Genomic DNA, 16,375 nt, shown 5'->3' with positions numbered 1-16,375 from the left:
TTGCGGTGAAGCCTGTATTTACAAGAAAGTGAGTGGGAGCACTACAACATTTCTGATAAGTATATGTGAAAGACATATTGTTGATCGGAGATAATGTAGAATTATTCTGCAAAGCATAAAGGAATGTTTGAAGGAGTTGTTTCAAAGCAAGACCTCGGTGAAGCTGCTTACATATTGAGCATCAAGATCTATAGAGATAGATCAAGACGCTTGATAAGTTTTTCAATGAGTACATACCTTGACAAGATTTTGAAGTAGTTCAAAATGGAACAGTCAAACAAGGAGTTCTTGCCTGTGTTACAAAGGTGTGAAGTTGAGTAAGACTCAAAACCCGACCACAGCAGAAGATAGAGAGAGAATGAAAGTCATTCCCTATGCCTCAGCCATAGGTTCTATAAAGTATGCCATGCTGTGTACCAGACCTATTGTATACCCTGCCCTGAGTTTGGCAAGGGAGTACAATAGTGATCTAGGAGTAGATCACTGGACATTGGTCAAAATTATCCTTAGTGGAGTAAGGATATGTTTCTCGATTATGGAGGTGACAAAAGGTTCGTCGTAAAGGGTTACATCGATGCAAGTTTTGACACTGATCTAGATGACTCTAAGTCTCAATCTGGATACACATTGAAAGTGGGAGCAATTAGCTAGAGTAGCTCCATGCAGAGCATTGTTGACATAGAAATTTGCAAAATACTTACGGATCTGAATGTGGCAGACCCGTTGACTAAACTTCTCTCACAAGCAAAACATGATCACACCCCGATACGCTTTGGGTGTTAATCACATAGCGATGTGAACTAGATTATTGACTCTAGTAAACCCTTTGGGTGTTGGTCACATGTCGATGTGAACTATGGGTGTTAATCACATGGTGATGTGAACTATTGATGTTAAATCACATGGAGATGTGAACTAGATTATTGACTCTAGTGCAAGTGGGAGACTGAAGGAAATATGCCCTAGAGGCAATAATAAAGTTATTATTTATTTCCTTATATCATGATAAATGTTTATTATTCATGCTAGAATTATATTAACCGGAAACATAATACATGTGTGAATACATAGACAAACATAATGTCACTAGTATGCCTCTACTTGACTAGCTCGTTGATCAAAGATGGTTATGTTTCCTAACCATAGACATGAGTTGTCATTTGATTAACGGGATCACATAATTAGGAGAATGATGTGATTGACTTGACCCATTCCGTTAGCATAGCACTTGATCGTTTAGTTTGTTGTTACTGCTTTCTTCATGACTTATATATGTTCCTATGACTATGAGATTATGCAACTCCCGTTTACCGGAGGAACACTTTGTGTGCTACCAAACGTCACAACGTAAATGGGTGATTATAAAGGTGCTCTACAGGTGTCTCCGAAGGTACTTGTTGGGTTGGCGTATTTCGGGATTAGTATTTGTCACTCCGATTGTCGGAGAGGTATCTCTGGGCCCTCTAGGTAATGCACATCACATAAGCCTTGCAAGCATTGCAACTAATAAGTTAGCTGCGGGATGATGTATTACGGAACGAGTAAAGAGACTTGCCGGTAACGAGATTGAACTAGGTATTGAGATACCGACGATCAAATATCGGGCAAGTAACATACCGATGACAAAGGGAACAACGTATGTTGTTATGCGGTTTGACTGATAAAAGATCTTTGTAGAATATGTAGGAGCCAATATGAGCATCCAGGTTCCGCTATTGGTTATTGACCGGAGACGTGTCTCGGTCATGTCTACATTATTCTCGAACCCGTAGGGTCCGCACGCTTAACGTTACGATGACAGTTTCATTATGAGTTTATATATTTTGATGTACCGAAGATTGTTCGGAGTCTCGGATATGATCACGGACATGACGAGGAGTCTCGAAATGGTCGAGACATAAAGATCGATATATTGGACGGCTATATTCGGACACTGGAAGTGTTTCGGTGATTTCGGAGAAAACCGGAGTGCCGGAAGGGTTACCGGAACCCCCCGGGGAAGTATTGGGCCTTAGTGGGCCTGAGGGGAGAGAGAGGGCAGCAGCCCAGGAGGTGGCGCGCCCCTCCCATGGGGAGTCCGAATTGGACTAGGGGAGGGGGGCGCGGCCCCTCTTTTCCCCTCTCTCTCCCTCTCTTTCCTTCCCCCTTCTCTCTTCCTAGTTGGACTAGGAAAGGGGAGTCCTACTCCTACTAGGAGGAGGACTCCCCCCTCCTTGGCGTGCCCCAAGTGCCGGCCGGCCTCTCCCCCTTGCTCCTTTATATATAGGGGCAGGGGGCACCTCTAGACACACAAGTTGATCTTCGTGATCGTTCTCTTAGCCGTGTGGGGTGCCCCCCTCCACCATAATCTTCGATAATATTGTAGCGGTGCTTAGGCGAAGCCCTGCGACGATAGAACATCAAGATCGTCACCACGCCGTCGTGCTGACGGAACTCTTCCCCGACACTTTGCTGGATCGGAGTCCGGGGATCGTCATCGAGCTGAACGTGTGCTAGGACTCGGAGGTGCCGTAGTTTCGGTGCTGTATCGGTCGGGCCGTGAAGATGTACGACTACATCAACCGCGTTGTGCTAACGCTTCCGCTTCCGGTCTACGAGGGTACGTAGACAACACTCTCCCCTCTCGTTGCTATGCATCACCATGATCTTGCGTATGCGTAGGAACTTTTTTGAAATTACTACGTTACCCAGCAGATGATACATCTGACTCGGAGGTAGCCCTTGATTCCCTTGGCCAATTTTTTAACAATCTTATTGACACTGATCATTACCAGGATGACACTGGGGCCAGTCAGGCTGTGGAAGCAGAGGTAACTATCATTTCCTCCGACTTAGAGCCCTTGCCAAGACAAAAAGTTGGACGAGTGATCCGTAAAGGTTTTCTAGACCTTTAGCTCACTTTGATCCCAACTTTCATTTGAAAAAGCAGCAACATGAAAGCCGCCGTCAAGCTTGGACTGAAGATGAGCCGGCTGTCGTTCTTCAACAAACTCCTCAGAAGCGTCCGAATGTGGTTTACTTCTTTCTGTCTTTAACTCTTTTTAATGGATCCCTCCCATTGTATTACTTTTAACTCTATTTTATCCTTTGAGGAGGTGTCTCGCTCTTCTGGCGACTCATCGCAGACGCAATTTCCGGCCTTCGAGACTGCCCCTGGGTAATGATAAAATCCTCATATTTCTGGGTTGCTCAAATTGTATCTTTATATTAATGATCTTGCAACATTTTTTTAGTGGCCAAGCTAAATCCAAGAAAGCGAAGGTAGCTAAACCGGTGGAAGACCCGCCAGTGCTTGCATCTGACCTGCCCAGGCCATCTTCTCCATCAACCGACACTCTAGCAGACCCGCCTATTGATGTAGAAGCAAATCCTCCTGAGCCGTCGTTTGATGAGACCACTGTGAACCCTTCTGCTACTGGACCATCAAGCTCAGCCAACCCGCCATCACCGTCTGCACAAGACGTTCAGATCACCGGGAGCCACTTTATTGAACCAGGGAATCCAACTGTGCTGGCTCGGTGTACTGCAAAACAAGAGGCATTGGAGAGGCAGAAAGTTCGCTTTGACGTTTCCAACTATGACCATCTAAATGCCAATGATATTTTATCCGGCTATCTTAGCCATGTACACTCCAGTCGCGACTCTGAGATTGAAATGGTCAAACAGCTGCAGTTGAAATACGAGGTACGTTCTTCCGACTTATCTATATTCCTTCAGCCCCCAAGTCTTCAGATTATGAGAGAACCGGTATGATCTGTAGACTTCAAAATATAGGCCGAGACCTTTACTTTTGAAACTTTTCTTGAATTCAATAGAACAAAGCTTCACCTGTAGTCCCCAAGGGCCGGTTCATTTTGATCATAAATTAGCCAGTACTTTAAATTGTTTGGTACCATATTCAAAGGAATTAATACTCTGGCTTAACCTTGAGAAACTTGCTGAACTGCATACATTAGCCCCCAAGTGCCAAGTGTTGTTACTTTGTAAGGTGCTTGGAACTTAAAGTATGTCTTTAGAGTCATAAAAAATTGATTTGGCATACATTAGCCCCCAAGTGTCAAGTGGTTTTTTGTAAAGTACTTGAGACTTGAATCTTGATTTTTGAACTTGAAGCAAAATCTTGACTCATCTGAATGTTTTGCAGAATGCCTTGTCTGAATTGAACTCGCAATTGACTGATGCGAAGACCCGGCTAGCGAGTCAGGAGGCAGAAATCAAATCTGCTAACTCCAAACTGCAAATAAGTCTCTCTGAGACGGAAAATTTAAAGACCAGCTTCGCTGCCAAGAAGAAAACTTGGGAAGAAGAAAAAATGCTTCTGACCCAACGTGCTGAGAAGGCCGAAACAGCCCTTGAAGAGATTTCAATAGAGCTGAACGGTTGAAAGGGCTGGGTGTCTCAAATGGTGGCTGCCATCTTTGGTAAGTCGTCCAACTTTAATTTTGTGTGCTTTTTGCTAATCCGGAGTATAAGTCGCCAGCTGACTTTGTGTATAAAATATGTGCAGGCCCTCGAAGCAAAAATCTGAGCCAAGACCCTTTGATTAAACTGAAGGCAGTGTATACTTTGGTAGAACAACTGTATATTGGCACACAACAGGCTCTTGCCGCCATCTCTCCTGCCAATCAAGGACCCAACCGGCTCAGCGACGTCCTAAAGAAACTGTCAATCCCGCCTGCCAGGTTTCAAGAAGTGAAACGCTCCTGCGCGTGAGCCGGAGCTTTGACTTCCCTGAGCTGCTCCAAGGCTTGGGTGCCAGACCTAGACCCGACGGACGTGGCCAGAGGCTATCCCACCGTGAAGGAAGATGGTTCTCCTTTTGAGCAGGATGACTTCATGGCCTGCGTGCGCGGAGTCCGACCTCAGGCAACTACCCTTGGAGACGACACCAATATTGACAAATATCAGCCGGGTTTTGATGCTGAAAATAAGAAGATGGCGACTCCCTCGTACAAGGTGATGGATTTAATCCCGCCTGTAAAAGAAAACACATTTGGCCCGGAGGTTAACCCGGCAGGCTTGATCGATGATGAAGCAGAATTCGTCGCCGTGAATGGTTTTGACTGGTCAAAACCCAACTTTTAGCCAACAGAGGGCGGTGAACCGGCGAGGGAGGAATAATAACCATCTTCATTTGGCTTATAAAAAGCCGTGTAATTGCTTAGCTGTGAAAACACTGAATGCCTTGCTTATGCCATCATGCATAAAACATTGTATGTGACTCCGTGTTTCCTGATGGCAATATATGCATTATATTTGATGATCATTTCTACAACACTTTAAATCTGTTCCCTGTAGAGACAAGAAAAGACTGGCTTGGCGGCTTAGAACCGAACGGGTTAAAACACCCGGCTTATATCCAATATGTTTATTATAATAGAAAACAGAAAGCAGATATGAATAGAGGACAAGGGCTGAAACTAACTCTTTAGTTAAAGTAGCAGGCAATTATATATAAATAATAGCCACACTTGTACCTGATCCTTAGGCCACTGGCTTGAGTAACCCAGGTAATGAAGCCGATAACTCAATCTTTCTGAGAAATCAATACCTTTGAATACTTCAATGATCGTCCTACCTTGGTAGCCATGTTGTCAAATAGACAAACCGGCGAAGAAGATCATGCTAATTATTTGCAAGAAACTCAAAGGCAAATAAAAGTTAACAAGTATGATTTAACCTTATATTTAAAGGTTGGTGGCTTCTGATTCAAATACGATCAGTAAACCGGACCAAAGGGGTTAAGCTAAGGTCCGAATACGATCATATAGCCCCCAGTGGTTGTGGCATTGCGCCAATCAAGAGGGTACCGACAGCTATGTTCTCTTTGGTTCGAATACGACCTATGTTTGAACAGGAAGCCCCCAAATGACCTTGAGAGGTTTTTAACGACCCTGATTCGAATACGATCCAAGTCAGACCCAAAAGGGGTTAAGCTATGACTCGAATACGATCAAGAAGCCCCCTAGTGAGTTTGGCCTTGAGCCGATCAAGAGGGTTACGACAGCTATGTTCTCTTTGGTTCGAATACAACTTATGTTTGAACAGGAAGCCCCCAAGTGACCATGATAATTGCAGCTATATTCAAATACGATCATAAGCCGGACCAAAAAAAGGTTAGACTTGATTCAAATATGACCAGCTCCTTAATAGTCATTTGAGAATAAGAAATAACAAAGATGCATAATCTTGGAAAAGAAAAGAGACTGATGGTCTTACTTTATTGCTTATCATGGTATATACAATGTTAAAGTATGTACATGATGAGAGCCGGTAGCTCAGGTGTAGTATGGCCGAAGTTGAGCAATGTTCCATGGCCGGCGGGTCTCCTCCTTCGACTTACGTGAATCTTTGTGTTCTCGAACATCAATGAGGTAATATGACCCATTGTTTAAATTTTTGCTGACCACAAAGGGTCCTTCTCAAGGTGGGGATAGCTTGTGCGCATCTGACAGATCCTGGATGAGCCAGAGCACCAGGTCGCCTTCTTGAAAAGTCCTGGATTTGACCCAGCGGCTGTGATAACGGCGCAGGTCCTGTTGATAAATTGCTGACCGAGCTTCTGCTAAGTCTCTTTCTTCATCCAACAAGTCAAGTGCATCCTGTCTGGCTTGTTCATTATTAGCTTCAACATAAGCCGCCACCATGGGCGAGTCATGACGGATGTCACTAGGCAACATTGCTTCTGCTCCATAAACCATGAAGAAAGGTGTGTAACCTGTAGACCTGTTAGGTGTGGTGTTGATACTCCACAACACCGAGGGTAATTCCTCTACCCAACAACCCGGCGTTCGCTGTAAAGGAACCATAAGCCGGGGTTTGAGACCTTTCAAAATTTCCTGATTGGCTCTCTCAGCTTGACCATTGGATTGAGGATGAGCTACAGAAGAAACATCAAGCCGGATGTGCTCTCGTTGACAAAACTCCTCCATAGCCCCTTGGGACAGATTAGTGCCATTGTTAGTGATAATGTTGTGTGGAAAACCAAAACATAAGATCACCTTTTTCATGAACTGAACCGCCGTGGCCGCGTCACACTTACTCACAGGCTCCGCCTCAACCCACTTAGTGAATTTATCAACTGCCACCAAGAGATGTGTCTTTTTATCCTTAGACCTTTTGAAAGGCCCCACCATGTCAAGCCCCCAGACCGCAAACGGCCAAGTGATTGGAATCATCCAAAGCTCTTGAGCCGGCACATGCGCTCGTCGTGCAAACTTTTGACATCCATCACATCTGCTGATCAGATCCTCTGCATCAGCGTGAGCAGTCAACCAATAAAAACCGTGACGAAAAGCCTTGGCCACCAGAGATTTTGACCTGGCGTGATGACCACAATCGCCTTCATGGATCTCACGAAGTATTTCTTGACCTTCTTCTGGGGAAACACACCGCTGAAAAGCTCCGGAGACACTGTGATGGTATAATTCTCCATCCGAAATCGTCATTGACTTAGACCGCCGGGTTATCTGTCGAGCCAGGGTCTCATCCGCTGGCAACTTTCCCCGGGTCATGTAAGCCAAGAACGGTACTGTCCAATCTGGGATGACATGAAGAGCCGTCACCAACTGTGCCTCCGGGTTGGGAACAGCTAAATCTTCTTCTGTGGGCAACTTGACAGATGGGTTATGTAAAACATCCAAAAAGGTGTTAGGTGGTACCGGCTTACACTGAGACCCCAACCGGCTTAAAGCATCAGCCGCTTCGTTCTTTCGACAGTCAATGTGCTCCACCTGATAACCTTTAAAATGCCCTGCAACAGCATCAACCTCCCGGCGATAAGCCGCCATAAGAGGGTCTTTGGAATCCCACTTGCCTGATACCTGTTGAGCCACTAGATCTGAGTCGCCAAGACATCTGACCCGGCTCAAACTCATCTCTTTTGCCACTCGAAGACCATGGAGCAAGGCTTCATACTCTGCTGTGTTATTAGTGCAAGGAAACATCAACCGTAACACATAACAAAATTTGTCACCTCGCGAAGAGGTTAACACAACTCCAGCCCCCGAGCCTTCCAACTGTCTGGACCCATCAAAATGAATAGTCCAATACGTGTTGTCTGGTTTCTCTTCTGGCATCTGCATCTCTGTCCAGTCATTAATGAAGTCAACCAGTGCTTGAGATTTGATCGCGGTACGTGGCACATACTTCAACCCATGAGACCCAAGCTCAATTGCCCACTTGGCGACTCACCAAGTGGCTTCTCTGTTTTGAATGATGTCTCCCAAAGGAGCAGAGCTAACCATGGTGATTGGATTTCCCTGAAAATAATGCTTAAGCTTCCGACTTGCCATGAACACCCCATATATGAGCTTCTGCCAATGTGGATATCATTGCTTGGATTCAATTAACACCTCACTGACGTAGTAAACCGGCCGTTGAACCGGATGCTCCTTGCCAGCCTCCTTGCGCTCTACCACAATAGCCACACTAACAGCCCGTGAGTTAGCGGCCACGTATAACAACAACGATTCTTTCTCAACTGGAGCAGCCAGGACCGGCGGCTCAGCAAGCTGTGTCTTCAAATCTTCAAAAGCAGAGTTTGCAGCATCGCTCCAAACAAAATCATATGTTTTCTTCATCATCTGATACAGAGGCATTGCCTTCTCCCCTAACCGGCTTATGAACCGGCTCAAAGTAGCAACACGGCCCGCCAGTCGTTGAACGTCATTGATGCATGTTGGCTTGGCCAGGGATGTAGTTGCCTTGATTTTCTCCAGGTTAGCCTCAATACCTCGGTTAGACACCAAAAAACCCAAGAGCTTGCCGGCTGGGACTCCAAAAACACACTTGGCCGGGTTAAGCATCATTTTGTAGACCCAGAGATTATCAAAAGTCTCTTTCAGATCTGTAACCAACGTTTCCTCTCTCCTGGATTTTACCACTATATCATCCACATAAGAATGAACATTACGCCCAATTTGATCGTGAAGACAATTCTGCACACACCGTTGGTAAGTCGTCTGGGCACTCTTAAGCCCAAAAGGCATAGACACATAGCAGAGAGCTCCAAAAGGAGTGATAAAAGCCATCTTCTCTTGATCCTTGACTGCCATCTTGATCTGATGATAACCGGAATAAGCATCCAAGAAACTCAAACGTGCACAACCCGCCGTGGCATCAATGATCTGATCGATACGGGGGAGGGCAAATGGATCAGCCGGACAATCCTTGTTCAGATCGGTGTAATCCACGCACATACGCCAGGTGCCATTCTTTTTTAGTACAAGCACCGGGTTGGCTAACCACTCTAGGTGAAAGACTTCTACAATGAACCCAGCTGCCAAAAGCCGGGCCACCTCTTCTCCAATGGCCTTGCGCCTTTCTTCATTGAACCGTTGGAGAAATTGTTTGACAGGTTTAAACTTTGGATGAATATTGAGAGTGCACTCAGCGAGTTCCCTTGGGACACCCGGCATGTCTGAAGGTTTCCATGCGAAGATGTCCCGGTTCTCACGGATGAACTCGATGAGCGCACTTTTCTATTTTGGATCCAAGTTAGCACTGACGATGAACTGCTTGGATGAGTCGCCAGGCACGAAGTCAACCATCTTGGTGTCATCAGCTGATTTGGACTTCAACACCGGCTCATGCTCTGTTGTTGGTTTCTTTAATGACGTCATGTCTGCCGAGTCAACATGATCTTTGTAAAATTTTAACTCCTCTGTTGCACAGACAGATTCAGCATAGGCAGCATCACCTTCTTCACACTCCAAGGCTATTTTCCGGCTCCCATGTACTGTGATGGTGCCCTTATAACCCGGCATCTTAAGCTGCAAATACACATAACACGACCGAGCCATGAATTTGGCATAAGCCGGCCGTCCAAACAGAGCATGATACGGGATTTTGATCTTAACCACCTCAAAGGTTAATTTTTCTGCTCTGGAGTCATACTCATCCCCAAAGGCTACTTCCAGTTCAATCTTACCCACTGGGTATGCCGACTTGCCAGGAACCACACTGTGAAAAACAGTGTTGGATTTTTTAAGACTCTTATCATTCAATCCCATCCGGCGGAACGTCTCATAATAGAGGATGTTGATGCTGCTGCCTCCATCCATGAGTACTTTAGTGAATTTGTATCCACCAACCTGAGGTGCCACCACCAAAGCCAAGTGACCCGGATTATCGACCCAGGGTGGGTGATCCTCTCTGCTCCACACAATAGGCTGCTCTGACCAACATAAGTAACATGGAACCGCCGGCTCAACAGCATTGACGGCCCTCTTGTGAAGTTTCTGGTCTCTCTTACATAAGCTAGTGGTGAATACATGGTATTGCCCACTATTCAGCTGTTTCGGATTGCTCTGATATCCGGACTGCTGCTGCTGATTACCTTGGCCGGGTTGCAGATTATACCCTCCTTGGTTACCAGGATGGCCCTGACCGTGGAATCCTCCTCCACCTAAGCCAGCGCCCGGGCCTTGGAAACCGCCTCCACCTGAGCCACCACCTGGGCCGCGACCTCCATCAAACGCGTTTGAATTTTTAAACGCCTTCATGATCGTACAATCTTTCCACAGGTGGGTGGCTGGCTTCTCTCAGGTACCGTGTTTTGGACAAGGCTCATTCAATAATTGCTCAAGGGTGGGACCTGACCCGCCCGACCGAGGGGGCTGTCAGCCCTTGCGTTGTTGATTTCCGCCTTGTGTATTGGTGTTAGCAACAAACTCATCAGCCTTACGTTTATTACCTCCTTGATTCGCCGGGTTATGCTGGTGACCCTTGCCGTTGCCGTTCTTCTTTCCCTTCGTTGCCTTTTCTTCGTCAGACACCGGGTCCTTGGTAGTGTCAGAATCAGCATACTTGACGAGAGCCGCCATCAATGTTCCCATGTCATTATAGTCACGCTTGAGCCGCCCCAGCTTCTGCTTCAAATGTTCAAAACGGCAATTTTTCTCCAACATTAAGACTGCTGAGCCGGCATCCATCTTATCAGATGAATGTATTATCTCCTTGACCCGGCGCACCCAATGGGTTGTGGATTCACCATCCTCTTGCTTGCAATTTGTCAGGTCCACAATCGACATAGGCTGCTTACACGTGTCTTTAAAGTTCTGGATGAACCGGGCCTTCAACTTCGCCCATGAGCCGATAGAATTGGGTGGCAATCCCTTCAACCAAGTACGAGCTGTTCCATCTAACATCATAGTGAAATACTTGGCCATTGCTACATCGCTAACCTCCAATAACTCCATAGCCATCTCATAACTCTCAATCCAAGCACCGGGCTGTAAGTCAGCTATGTAATTAGGCACCTTATGAGGCCCCTTAAAGTCCTTTGGCAAACGCTCATTACGTATGGCCGGCACCAAGCAAGGAACGCCTCCGGTTCTTGTGGCCACTCCTGCCTCGACCGAGGTTGCTGGATAAGCCAGAAAAGTTTGATGAGTCGCCTGATCCGCTGCCATTTGAGCTGCTCGTTCCTCCTCTTGACGAATCCTCTCCTGATCCGCCAAGTTGAGGGTCCCAGCCCGCACCGGCTCATACCTGTATGGCCGGTTGCGGCGTTGAGCATTGCTTGACATATCTGCAGATTCCATATGCCTACTGTAACTCGGGCTCCGGCTTGGGCGAGGAGTTGAATGGATCCTGTCTCGACTGTAGGAGTATGCATCCTGCTGCATCAGAGCTGTTTGAAGAAGTTCTCTTACCCTCCGTGTTTCAATTGCCGTCGGTGAGTCACCTTCCATCGGAAGAGCCGCCAAACGAGCCGATGCTGCGATGAGGTTTTCCAAAGGGTTGGAGAAGTGACCCGGCGGCATTGGGATGTAATGAGGCGGAGCGGTAATTATATGAGGTGGATCCATGGCGCGCGGCTGGATCGGTGCGCCAGGTGTTGTAATCCGGGGTGCCTCCGGCGGGTTACTTCCCCCGGCTCCGGGTGTGTGAAAAAGATTCCTAGGATCGAGCGTCAGAGGCAGACGTGATTGGGTTTTCTGATGCCTCCTCCTCATGACCTTGTTCGATGCGTTCAGATCCACCGAGAGCTGGAAGGTCTCCGCTTGAAGCTGTTGAGCACGAACGTCCAAAGCCGCCCGCTCTGCTGCCATCCTGACTTCCTTTGTAGCTAGATTTTCCTTAGCTTGCACCATCTCTTCATGTACGCGTGCCACCTCTGCGTCATGCTGAGCTTTATCCGCCGGCTCTACCATGGCAGTCAACAGAGTCGTCAGTTTATCCATGAGGTCCATCAAGATCTGAGCCGGGGGCACGCGGGGTCTCCTAACCCGGCCGCAGCCGACCTGGTAGCTATCGCCGCTGCTGTTGTAGAGTTCTGCTCGGGCTGTGTCCCTGCCATGAAGACTCCGGCCCAATTCAGCGGCTCAAGAGGGTCCGGAATACTGCTGCCATCGGAACAGCCCCCGAGCATGCCGTCCTGCAGCTGGTACAAAGAGTCTGTCTCGCCCGTTGATGAAGCAGTATCAGAACAGACGACCGTCTCACCGCCCTCCACCGATCCTTCAGAGTATTCACCGCCGTGGACGCAACCTACAAAGGCATGCTGCACGGCAGATTGAACACGGGCGGTCCTCGTGCGCCGAGCCGTTTTGACGAGGTTGGTGTGGACGTCCGGCTCAGGACCTGACTCGCCGATCTGGCCTATGAAGACGTGAATTCCGCCGAAGGGGACCCGGTATCCGTACTCAATTGAGCCGGCCTCGGGGCCCCAGCCTTCGTCGTCGATGTAGAGCTAGACGCGACGACTCTTGGTCATCCGGCCCACAGTGTATCCCTTGAGCCCTCCTAAGTTGCCCTTGAAGAACTCAAATCCACCGTGCGCTGGCCCCATGGTGGGTGCCAACTGTCATGGAATTGCCACGGCAGATGTCCTAGAGCAAGGAGTTAGTCGTAGGGCCATCACACTAGGAAGCTTAAAGGGGTTAATCGGGACAAAGGACACGAGAGGGTTTTATACTAGTTCAGCCCCTTACGATGAAGGTAAAAGCCTACGTCTAGTTGGGATTCGTATTGCTGGGGTTTCGATCACCAAGAGGCTCAACTCGCCAGCTTGGTTATCGACTTGTTTTTTCTTCCCCTAAGCCACCACCGGGTCGTCCCCTTATATACATGGGTTGACGCCTGGTGGCCTACAGAGTCCCGGCCGACTCATAATTGTGTCCGGCTCGGTGACTTCCTTTACATGCCTTTCTTTACAAGTCTTTCCTTACATACGGCGGTTCACAATATCAGGCCTTAAACCGCCTTTAGGCCTTTGGGCCTTCTATAAGATTTAATAAACTATAATCTTGAATGTTTACTGGGCTTCTTGTGTAACCCGCCATTGGGGCTGACCCAGCCCCTCCTGGGCGGGTCATAACTGATAGTAATATCCCCAACAGAACTATTCTTTACAACTTTCTGAAAAGCTAAATTTAATCCAAAAATAATTATGGAAAGAGGTTAGTGAGTAAAACTACAAGTCATGACAAAAATATCAAGAAAAATAATCGACAGATAGCTAGTTATGTATCGGGGTCAGTGGGTTATTCTTTATAGATTCAATTGGTGTTAAAAAATTATGGATTTAAATTCAGCTAGTAAACCACATTCGACTATGAAATTTCCTTAAACTTGTAATTACACAAAAAATAACATCACATAGTTTAAGCAAACCGCTGGCAGAACACCAAAATATACTCACCTTCTTCGGCTAGAACTCAAACGGAGGACTAAGATAGCGTACACATTGTTCAAAAATGATAGGTGCCCTTTGAAAAACAAAAACTGCTAGTGGAAAAGTTTATTAGTGCCCTCCTTCTTAGTTTTTTATTATGTTGGGGTAAATTTGTCCCCCCTTCTCATGTTAAATCTATAATTGTGGTTATGCAAAAGTAGCAGAGGGAGATGAAATTTCTACAATCAAACTAAAAAGCTACTGGGATAACTCCACGAGTAAGGCTGCCATATCGTAATCCTCAGACCATATGTGCCAACCAATGACTCCACAAGTATCCTAGCTATGTGACACTCTTTCTAACACTAACAATCAAACAAGTTTATCCTAAAGCACACAGATTGAAAATTTGGGTAGTAAGGACAAGATGGGTTCTCCTGTCAGGGATAGAACGAACAAATAGACCAATAAAAGTCCAAATTTTAAAACTTTATACATCAGTAAAAAATATCTAGAAAAGACACCCAAAGGGCATCTTATAACTAACCCAGGAAATATGATTACCTTTGACTATTCTCATGTTCCATTAACCGCATAGTTTTCAAGTTATATATTGTTTTTATTTGGTTCAGCAATAAAGCAGGTTGTATGATTTGTGCTGCAAGAAAAACAAGATTCCAAGTTATATACTACTTTTATTTGGTTCAACAATAAAGCAGATTGTATGTTTTATAGAGCATCCTAGAATTTGAAGATTATTGTTTGCAACAGCTACCAATCTAGCCTTTAGGCTCATCTAAGGCTTGCTCCGACTGATTTAGATTTTCATCTTCTATCATTATACAATATTGATTTTTGATAGAGTTATCATGATATATCTCTGCGAGAATATTCAGGTGCGTGTAGGATTGTAGGATTGGTATGTCAATTTCAGTAGGAATAACAAATTTACATGAACAATACCTTCAACTAAAAGGCCATGATCTAATTGCACCCCTGATTCAGTCGAGCCCTTTAATGTTCAGTAAAATTAGCTTCATAATACATGAATGTATGTGGTAAATAAATATTGCTAAATGAAGGAATACAAGTTCAAGAAAGGAAAATAACATGCTTCCTATGAATTCTGTTTTATGTGTCTTTTCTATATGACCATTCCTTGGGGGACATTGGGGGCGTCATATATGCGTGATTTGACCTTGACTGTGGTTATAATTCATTGAACAAAATTGTGTGCATTGTACATACTTGAAGCTTTGAAAGAGTTGTCAATACTGTACAAAATCTACAGTAGAAGTGAAATAATGCTACTATTTTACCTTTGAAAGAGTAGCCAGTATGATAATCTAAACTGTAACTTATGACACTTACACGCACCCTGGGTCACCAATAATTTCTCTCTTATCAATTGTCAGTAGTTCAACTCTTCAGAAATCAGTGCATTATTTTTACCATGTATAATGAACATCACCAGTAACTTCATATCTCATTTGCTGTGTTGGAATAGAAGCCTGAAATACTGTAAGCCTAAAAAAGAAGCGACATAAAGTAGTTACTCCCAGTAAACTACATCAATAAGAATGTATTCTTGTATTCGTCAAAGGAGGCAAAGTTCAATTTTCATGTAGGTAGGAATGTAGAGCTCTAAGTTTACTAAATTATACCCCCTTCGTCCCAAAATAAGTATCTTTGATTTAGTATGACAAAATCAAGACATTTATTTTGGGACGGATGGATTACATATTACAGTGCACACTTCTTGTAGTGGCATAGTTTAGATTATACTCGGTATATAGGTACCAGCAAATTAACTGAACACATACTCATAAATATTTAATATAGTATTCTACGATATGCAATGGAGATATTATTATGCGTAAACAAGACATGTGGTTTATTTCAGTGGATTGGAGTGAACAAACACGCATTATTTGATGATACTCGATTATTAGAGGAGTCGGAGCTAGGAAATCAAATGAGCAGATCTGAACTGCAAGCAAACCCAGAAAGCATGGCTTGTCAAAGAGGTGAGCCGGTGACAAATGCTTCATTGAAGGAAATATGCCCTAGAGGCAATAATAGAGTTATTATTTATTTACTTATATCATGATAAATGTTTATTATTCATGCTAGAATTGTATTAACCGGAAACATAATACATGTGTGAATACATAGACAAACATAGTGTCACTAGTATGCCTCTACTTGACTAGCTCATTGATCAAAGATGGTTAAGTTTCCTAACCATAGACATGAGTTGTTATTTGATCAATGGGAACATCATTAGGAGAATGATGTGATAGACTTGACCCATTCCGTTAGCTTAGCACTTGATCGTTTGTTTACTGCTATTGCTTTCTTCATGACTTATACATGTTCTTATGACTATGAGATTATGCAACTCCCGAATACTGGAGGAACACTTTGTGTGCTACCAAACGTCACAACGTAACTGGGTGATTATAAAGGTGCTCTACAGGTGTCTCCGATGGTACTTGTTGAGTTGGCATAGATCAAGATTAGGATGCATGCTAAGAAAGATGCCTTTATAAGAGCGTGTTCTTCTAGTTCCTATGAAAATAAAGATGAAGATCTAAAAGTTATTGATGTGTCCCCTATTAAATCTTTGTTTTGCAATATGAATCTTGATGATGATGGGACTGAATATGATCCACCTTTACCTAGAAGGCGTTCCAAAAATTCGGAGTTTTTAGATCTTGATGCTAAATTTGATGAAAGTGGGATTGAAGAAAT

Source organism: Triticum dicoccoides, chromosome 5A (genome assembly GCF_002162155.2).
Source record: "Triticum dicoccoides isolate Atlit2015 ecotype Zavitan chromosome 5A, WEW_v2.0, whole genome shotgun sequence".
NCBI lineage: Eukaryota > Viridiplantae > Streptophyta > Magnoliopsida > Poales > Poaceae > Triticum > Triticum dicoccoides.
This window is presented reverse-complemented; position numbering follows the sequence as displayed.